Below are 9,441 nucleotides of genomic sequence, written 5' to 3' on the forward strand. Positions count from 1 at the left end.
AAAACAACAAAATTCTGTAAAGCAATTATCCTTCAATTAAAAAATAAATTAATTAAGAAAAAAAAGAAGACCCTAATGCTGGGAAAGATTGAAGGCAGGAGGAGAAGGGGACAACAGAGGATGAGGTGGTTGGATGGCATCACCAACTCAATGGACATGAGTTTGAGCAAGCTCAGAGAGATGGTGATGGACAGGGAAGGTGGGCATGCTGCAGTCCAGGGGGTTCAGATATGACTGAGCAACTGAACAACAAAGGAAACAGGGAAGTTACCTGACTTAAATCAGATAATTTCATTCTAAACAAAGAGAATTTTTTTTCTTGTGTGGTGTTTCATAGCAAAAGTCTCATGATTTCAATTTAGTGCAACTCAAAACATTTCTTAGATTTTAATATTAATATGTTGCAAACTGTCTGTCAGAATGGATTTTGGGGCCAGGAAAAATAGAAGATCTACTTCAAAGTGAGGTAGACAATGACTCAAGTACATGCAGAAAAAGCACAAGGCAAAGCTCTGAAGACATTGTGCCATGCCTTTCTACTAAATGCCAAAAGTCTGTAAAACTGCCATAGAAATATACATATTTTCAGGGAAAAGAGATATTTCTGTTAATTTAAACGTCTTTTTAAATACACATTAGTGCTCGCTTTGGCAGCACATATACTAAAATTGGAATGATACAGAGAAGATTAGCATGGCCCCTGCGCAAGGATGACATGCAAATTCGTGAAGCGTTCCATATTTTTTAGATGGAGAAATATACCATGTTCATGGATTGGAAGAATCAATATAGTGAAAATGAGTATACTAACCAAAGCAATTTATAGATTCAATGCAATCCCTATCAAGCTACCAAAGGTATTCTTCACAGAGCTAGAACAAATAATTTCACAATTTGTATGGAAATACAAAAAACCTTGAATAGCCAAAGCAATCTTGAGAAAGAAAAATGGAGCTGGAGGAATCAACCAGGCTGACTTCAGGCTCTACTACAAAGCCACAGTCATCAAGACAGTATGTTACTGGCACAAAGACAGAAATATAGATCAATGGAACAAAATAGAAAGCCCAGAGATAAATCCACACACCTATGGACACCTTATCTTTGACAAAGGAGGCAAGAATATACAATGGATTAAAGACAATTCTTTAACAAGTGGTGCTGGGAAAACTGGTCAACCACTTGTAAAAGAATGAAACTAGAATACTTTCTAATATCATACACAAAAATAAACTCAAAATGGATTAAAGATCTAAATGTAAGACCAGAAACTATAAAACTCCTAGAGGGGAACATAGGCAAAACACTCTCCGACATACATCATAGCAGGATTCTCTATGACCCACCTCCCAGAATATTGGAAATAAAGGCAAAATAAACAAATGGGACCTAATTAAACTTAAAAGCTTCTGCACAACAAAGGAAACTATAAGCAAGGTGAAAAGACAGCCTTCAGAATGGGAGAAAATAATAGCAAATGAAGCAATGGACAAACAACTAATCTCAAAAACATACAAGCAACTCTACAGCTCAATTCCAGAAAAATAAATGACCCAATCAAAAAATGGGCCAAAAAAAAAAAAAAAAAAATGGGCCAAAGAACTAAATAGACATTTCTCCAAAGAAGACATACAGATGGCTAACAAACACATGAAAAGATGCTCAACATCACTCATTATCAGAGAAATGCAAATCAAAACCACTATGAGGTACCATTTCACACCAGTCAGAATGGCTGCAATCCAAAAGTCTACCAGCAATAAATGCTGGAGAGGGTGTGGAGAAAAGGGAACCCTCTTACACTGTTGGTGGGAATGCAAACTAGTACAGCCACTATGGAGAACAGTGTGGAGATTCCTTAAAAAACTGGAAGTAGAACTGCCTTATGATCCAGCAATCCCACTGCTGGGCATACACACTGAGGAAACCAGAAGGGAAAGAGACATGTGTACCCCAATGTTTTCGCAGCACTGTTTATAATAGTCAGGACATGGAAGCAACCTAGATGTCCATCAGCAGATGAATGGATAAGAAAGCTGTGGTACATATATACAATGGAGTATTACTCAGCCATTAAAAAGAATACATTTGAATCAGTTCTAATGAGGTGGATGAAACTGGAGCCTATTATACAGAGTGAAGTAAGCCAGAAAGAAAAACATCAATACAGTATACTAACACATATATATGGAATTTAGAAAGATGGTAACAATAACCCTGTATATGAGATAGCAAAAGAGACACTGATGTATAGAACAGTCTTTTGGACTCTGTGGGAGAGGGAGAGGGTGGGATGATTTGGGAGAATGGCATTGAAACATGTATAATATATATGAAACGAGTTGCCAGTCCAGGTTCGATGCACGATACTGGATGCTTGGGGCTGGTGCACTGGGACAATCCAGAGGGATGGTATGGGGAGAGAGGAGGGAGGAGGGTTCAGGATGGGGAACACGTGTATACCTGTGGCGGATTCATTTTGATATAAGGCAAAACCAATACAATATTGTAAAGTTAAAAAAATAAAATAAAATAAATTTAAAAAATAAATAAATTCAAAAAAAAATACACATTAGCTTTAATAGGAGTCATTAATATTTTCAAAGATGCAACAGTCTAGATGGATGTCAATGAACCTTCATACATATATAATAGGTGTATTTTAAGTTTTATTGTAGTTTATTTAGTTAAATCATATTATTTATTGTTGCTGCAGCTCCAAGGAATACACTCTGATTTCTCATGCCCTATCTCCATCATAAATCAATCAGCACTATTTTCACTTACACTGTTTTCTAAAAAATCATTAATTCATTTTTCAACTGTGCATCAGATCTGTCATGTATATCAGATTATCTTATATGTGAGCATTCCAAATAAACTTTGATTTCCATCATCCTTCCCTACCCTACAATGGAGTCTTCATTTCCACAGTGTCCTGCCTTCTTCTTCGAAACAGGATTCTTACTTTCTGGGCTTGCAGCACCAATTCTATAATTTGATACCAAAATTATCCTTTAGAAGATCATTTCTATGAAGCAATGGAAGAAAAAAAAAGGTGTTACCCTAACAGCTGTAAAACTTAGCACTTTTTCTTTCCTTGTGGCTACACAACGCTAAACATCCAGATGCAATGTCATCATTTCAGACAATCAGCTGGGTGCCTCGAAACAGGAGGAGTTTGGTAGCTGATAAACAAAGCAGCCTGCTCTGCATCTGGATATTCTGACACTATCCAGACATAGCCTTTATCATAACATGACCCAAGATGAATGTGAGATCTGGGTCCAAAGATCGGCGGTGAGAATGTGTGTAAAATTATTATCAGTTACTGTGATGCCTTAATGCTGCTCATCCCAATTTCTTAGAAATTTTATACCACATAAAAAAATTTCAGAGGGCTCACAAACTTGAAAAAAATTAGCTTAATAAAATCATTTACTCTAGGATGCTCTTGCAAGTAGCACATCTCTCAAAAATTTTTCTAACACCCATCTCAGCTTTAAAAAAAATTTAGGTGTCCTATTTTGTTGGCAGAATCTGGTTCTACTGTTAGGAAAAAGAATCCTTTATTCTTATTTACTTTTACTCCAAAGTTCTGTTTCTCAGTGTTTAGACACAGGCTGAATAAAGTATATCATATTTACAATCATAATGGATTTTAAACACACTCTTAGCCAGAACTTTCAACAGTAAAAAATGCAACTTAAAAAAGAAATCAGTCTTGTCAAAAAACTGTTCTGTTTCCCTGATGCAACCTCACAGCAGTTGTACCCTGGCATGCTACTTAGAAAAAAAAAAAGAAGTCTGAGATTTGGGTTACAGAGAGAAGGAAACAGGGGGACAGAATTAATTAAGTGGATTTTCAAACAATATTTCCTAGTGTTAACATTCTAGTTTTATAATATCTGATGGGATTATATTCTGCCCCCAAACTGAGGGAGCAGTCTTTCTCTAGGAACTATTTCAATTTACTTTTGTTTAACCAGTTGGACCCTCAAGAGAATCAGAGTTTATTGTGTCTCTAGCCAGTAGTGTACCTAGATGATGGTCTAAGAGAACTGCCAGTAATCTTAACCCTTTTATGAGTGCAAATTGATCACTTAACATTTTTTTAAAAAGTCCATTTGGTATCTGACCTGTTAACCTTCATATGACGCCATGACATCTTAAAATCAGAGAAACTATTAGAAAAATTATGTCTTAAATATGGGTCTTTGTATCTTTCACACATCCTCTTCTCCTGTGGTTATTACCTAATAATTTTTGACACTGGTGATTAAACATAAAGTTTTACATTTTATGATTCTCTTTCAAACACACAATTGCTGACATATATATCAAGGCAAAAATTAAGCATTCCTAAAGAGTCTGTAATTATATTTATACATTAAAATGTCAACTGGGTAAAATGAATAACTTCAAACAATATTTTAATCTAATTGTTTTAAAACAAAACAATTAATCAGTATTTTACCATCAGTCCTAAATAATCTCATGTTTTAAAAAAAACAGAAAGGGGCACTGACATCCTTTTCTAAATTAATTTGAGAGGTGATTATGATTAGGAAAATTCGGTTAATTATTTGATATTTTCATAACCATATCTTTTTGATTAGAGAGAAATCTCTAATCCTTTAAAACTTGAATATTAAAACACATATAATGCTATCATTTATTCCTGTATCTTCAGTACTTGAGGCCCCTTCTAAGGGTTAAGTCAGTGTTATACTCTTTGTGCCTCAAAAGAAAAATTTCAGTGCAGATTATTGCATACGCTGGTGGTCCGTTTCTACTCAGTTTCGAAACTCAGGGAGGGACCTTCTGAGGTAGAAGCTTTGTTTTAGACAAATGAGGAATTCTTTGGGCAAAGTGAATCTTTCAGAACCTCCAGACTTCATCTTCTGTACTTTCTTCCCTTCTTGAAGCTGAAAAACATCCTCAGGTTCTGAGTGTCTGCATGAGTGCTTTCTACTCTGTAAGTTTCTTATTCCATAAGAAGCATTTGTCTTCTCCAAGAAAGATACCTAATGAACTCATCCATACTGAGAGGGAAATATTAGCTCACATTTAAAAGTTACCATTTACCCTTTGAACAAACCAAAGAAATCACTGGCAGTTAGGGATGTGCCTCCATCAGCAAGTCTGAATAAATCCCTTTACTCAACAAGCAAATGTATGAGTCTAACATTTTGCGGAGAGTAGAAGACAAATAAACAAAAAAAAATGATGAACAAGATATTTCTCTGGACTTCAAAGAACTTACAATCTAATTAGACTGATGAAACAGACAAATAAATGAGATTAGAAGTTTCATCTTTCTTTGAAAGTCTTTTTGCTCCACAGTACCTCAGAAATTTCTCCTATAGGATCAATCTTGCATGCTAACCTGTGTTTATACTTATCAGAGCTCTTAAAATACTTCATGTGTTTATGGACTGCAAAACTGTGGACTCCCTGAGGCCAGAGACTTATTTCTGAATATCCAGCATATCATAGTAGGTTTCCAATAAGTGTGTTTTTTAAAATGAATGGGAGTATAAGTATATTAATTAGTTATTCAATCACTTTGTGTTTCTGGATGCTATCTGTAGCAGGCAGTAACTGAAGTTGTCTACAGCAGAAAGAAGAGGCTCAAAAAGGGGACAATTTGAATATAAGGAACAGGAAGAAGCAGAGGAACCCAGACAATTGCTGAAGGACGAGGGACCCAGAGTCTCCTCAGAGATACAGAACTCATGTTACACAGTTTGAAATATCTGCTCATAACTTTGCTTTTCAAACAGACGTTTACTCTATTACTAAAGGGTTTGAAAATGTTTCTTTGGAAAAAGAGCCTAAATATGTGACATCATGAGTCACAATAAAGAGACTATAATTATTCAAACCAGACCACACCCCCTCCAAAAAAATAAAAGAACTCTCTCTGAGCTTAGAATTATAAAGAGCTAATTCATTAAAAGCATTTACAGAAAGAGACAAATATTGGCTAACATCACTAACATGTAGAATCTGCCTAGAAAATCCCATGGACGGAGGAGCCTGGTAGGCTGCAGTCCATGGGGTCGCTAGAGTCGGACACGACTGAGCAACATGACTGAGCGACTTCACTTTCACTTTTCACTTTCATGCGTTGGAGAAGGAAATGGCAACCCACTCCGGTGTTCTTGCCTGGAGAATCCCAGGGACGGGGGAGCCTGGTGGGCTGCAGTCTATGGAGTCGCACAGAGTCGGACACGACTGAAGCAACTTAGCAGTAGTAGTAAAAACAGAAGGTAGAATGGTGGTTTCCACAGGCTTGGGGTGGGGGAAGCGGGGAACTGGGGAGATGTCACTCAAGGGTACAAACTCACAACTATTAGATAAACATGTCCTGCAGATCTAAGGTACAGTACAGTGATCACAGGCAACAGTACTGTATTTCAGACTTCAAAGCTGTGAAGAGAATACATCAGATTTGTTCTTACTGCTAAAAAATAATGTGACAAGATAGAGGTGCTAACACTGGTGGTAATTGCATTATAATATACAAATGTATCACATCAACACTCCTTAAACCTAAATAATTTTATATGTCAATTACAGCTCAGTTTTTAAAAAAGGATTTTTCTTTATGTTTGAGAAATGATCAAAGAAAGCGTACTATGAAAGGTCAGACTCAGTTTTTCTGCTACATAGTTCTGACGATACTAATAGAGAGATTAGGTTTCCAAATAATAAAACTTGCTCAGTTCAGTTCATGGCACCCCACTCCAGTACTCTTGCCTGGAAAATCCCATGGACGGAGGAGCCTGGAAGGCTGCAGCCCATGGGGTTGCTGAGGGTCGGACACGACTGAGTGACTTCACTTTCACTTTCATGCATAGGAGAAGGAAATGGCAACCCAATCCAGTGTTCTTGCCTGGAGAAGCCCAGGGACGGAGGAGCCTGGTGGGCTGCAGTCTATGGGGTCTCACAGAGTCGGACACGACTGAAGTGATGTCAGCAGCAGCAGCAGCAGTTCAGTTCAGTTGAATTCAGTCACTCAGTCGTGTCCGACTCTTTACGGCCCCTTGAATCGCAGCACGCCAGGCCTCCCTGTCCATCACCAACTCCCGGAGTTCACTCAAATTCATGTCCATCGAGGCGGTGATGCCATCCAGCCATCTCATCCTCTGTGGTCCCCGTCTCCTCCTGCCCCCAAATCCCTCCCAGCATCAGGGTCTTTTCCAGTGAGTCAACTCTTCACATGAGGTGGCCAAATATTGGAGTTTCAGCTTCAACATCAGTCCTTCCAATGAACACCCAGGACTGATCTTTAGAATGGACTGGCTGGATCTCCTTGCAGTCCAAGGGACTCTCAAGAGTCTTCTCCAACACCACAGTTCAAAAGGATCAATTCTTCGGCGCTCAGCTTCTCTCACAGTCCAACTCTCACATCCATACATGACCACTGGAAAAAACATAGCCTTGACTAGACGGACCTTTGTTGGCAAAGTAATGTCTCTGCTTTTTAATATGCTATCTAGATTGGTCATAACTTTCCTTCCAAGGAGTAAGCGTCTTTTAATTTCATGGCTGCAGTCACCATCTGCAGTGATTTTGGAGCCCTCCAAAATAAAGTCTGCCACTGTTTCCACTGTTTCCCCATCTATTTCCCATGAAGTTATGGGACCAGATGCCATGATCTTCATTTTCTGAATGTTGAGCTTTAAGCCAACTTTTTCACTCTCCTCTTTCACTTTCATCAAGAGGCTTTTTAGTTCCTCTTCACTTTCTGCCATAAGGGTGGTGTCATCTGCGTATCTGAGGTTATTGATATTTCTCCTGGCAATCTTGATTCCAGCTTGTGCTTCTTCCAGCCCAGCGTTTCTCATGATGTACTCTGCATGTAAGTTAAATAAGCAGGGTGACAATATATAGCCTTGACATACTCCTTTTCCTATTTGGAACCAGTCTGTTGTTCCATGTCCAGTTCTAACTGTTGCTTCCTGACCTGCATATAGGTTTCTCAAGAGGCAGGTCAGGTGGTCTGGTATTCCCATCTCTTTCAGAATTTTCCACAGTTTATTGTGATCCACACAGTCAAAGGCTTTGGCATAGTCAGTAAAGCAGAAACAGATGTTTTTCTGGAACTCTCTTGCTTTTTCCATGATCGAGCGGATGTTGGCAATTTGATCTCTGGTTCCTCTGCCTTTTCTAAAACCAGCTTCAACATCTGGAAGTTCATGATTCACGTACTGCTAAAGCCTGGCTTGGAGAATTTTGAGCATTACTTTACTAACATGTGAGATGAGTGCAATGGTGTGGTAGTCTGAGCATTCTTTGGCATTGCCTTTCTTTGGGATTGGAATGAAAATGGACCTTTTCCAGTCCTGTGGCCACTGCTGAGTTTTCCAAATTTGCTGGCATATTGAGTGCAGTACTTTCACAGCATCATCGTTTAGGATTTGAAATAGCTCCACTGGAATTCCATCACCTCCACTAGCTTTGTTCATAGTGATGCTTTCTAAGGCCCACTTGACTTCACATTCCAGGATGTCTGGCTCTAGGTGAGTGATCACACCATTGTGATTATCTGGGTCGTGAAGATCCTTTTTGTACAGTTCTTCTGTGTATTCTTGCCACCTCTTCTTAATATCTTCTGCTTTTGTTAGGTCCATACCATTTCTGTCCTTTATCGAGCCCATCTTTGCATGAAATGTTCCCTTGGTATCTCTCTTTTTCTTGAAGAGATCTCTAGTCTTTCCCATTCTGTTGTTTTTCTCTATTTCTTTGCATTGATCGCTGAGGAAGGCTTTCTTATCTCTCCTTGCTATTCTTTGGAACTCTGCATTCAGATGCTTATATCTTTCCTTTTCGCCTTTGCTTTTCCCTTCTCTTCTTTTCACAGCTATTTGTAAGCCTTCCTCAGACAGCCATTTTGCTTTTTTGCATTTCTTTTCCATGGGGATGGTTGTGATCCCTGTCTCCTGTACAATGTCATGAACCTCTGTCCACTGTTCATCAGGCACTCTGTCTATTAGATCTAGTCCCCTAAATCTATTTCTCACTTGTACTGTATAATCATAAGGGATTTGATTTAGGACATACCTAAATGGTCTAGTGGTTTTCCCTACTTTCTTCAACTTAAGTCTAAATTTGACAATAAGGTGTTCCTGAGTATTATTTAATTATACCACAGTCTTAAATAAAAAAAGAAAAAAAACACCTGCTTGATATTTTAGAACTATTCTTAGTTTAGATAATTTATTTTCTGGTGTTTTAAAAATCATTAATTATTACCAGCTAGTAGGGAACAAATATTCTTTTTTTTTTCCCCTCACTGGTATTATCTGATGAGGCATACTTTGTCTAACTACAGGTATTTGTCTTTATGTTTCCTTGTAAACTCTACATAAACCCAAAGTGTTCAGGTATATCTTGCCCTTGGGATTATTCTGTTTTAAAACATAATCTCTG

General features: G+C 38.1%; 1 non-coding gene across 1 annotated transcript; it reads left to right on the forward strand.

Moving 5' to 3' along the window:
* Positions 1 to 638: 638 nt before the first annotated feature.
* LOC139178730 (U6 spliceosomal RNA) lies at positions 639 to 745 on the forward strand. The gene has a single exon (XR_011563224.1). It is a non-coding gene; the product is annotated as a U6 spliceosomal RNA (small nuclear RNA).
* The last annotated feature ends 8,696 nt before the right edge of the window (positions 746 to 9,441 follow it).

The sequence above is a fragment of the Bos indicus genome, chromosome 22 (assembly GCF_029378745.1).
Source record: "Bos indicus isolate NIAB-ARS_2022 breed Sahiwal x Tharparkar chromosome 22, NIAB-ARS_B.indTharparkar_mat_pri_1.0, whole genome shotgun sequence".
Classification (NCBI taxonomy): Eukaryota; Metazoa; Chordata; class Mammalia; order Artiodactyla; family Bovidae; genus Bos; species Bos indicus.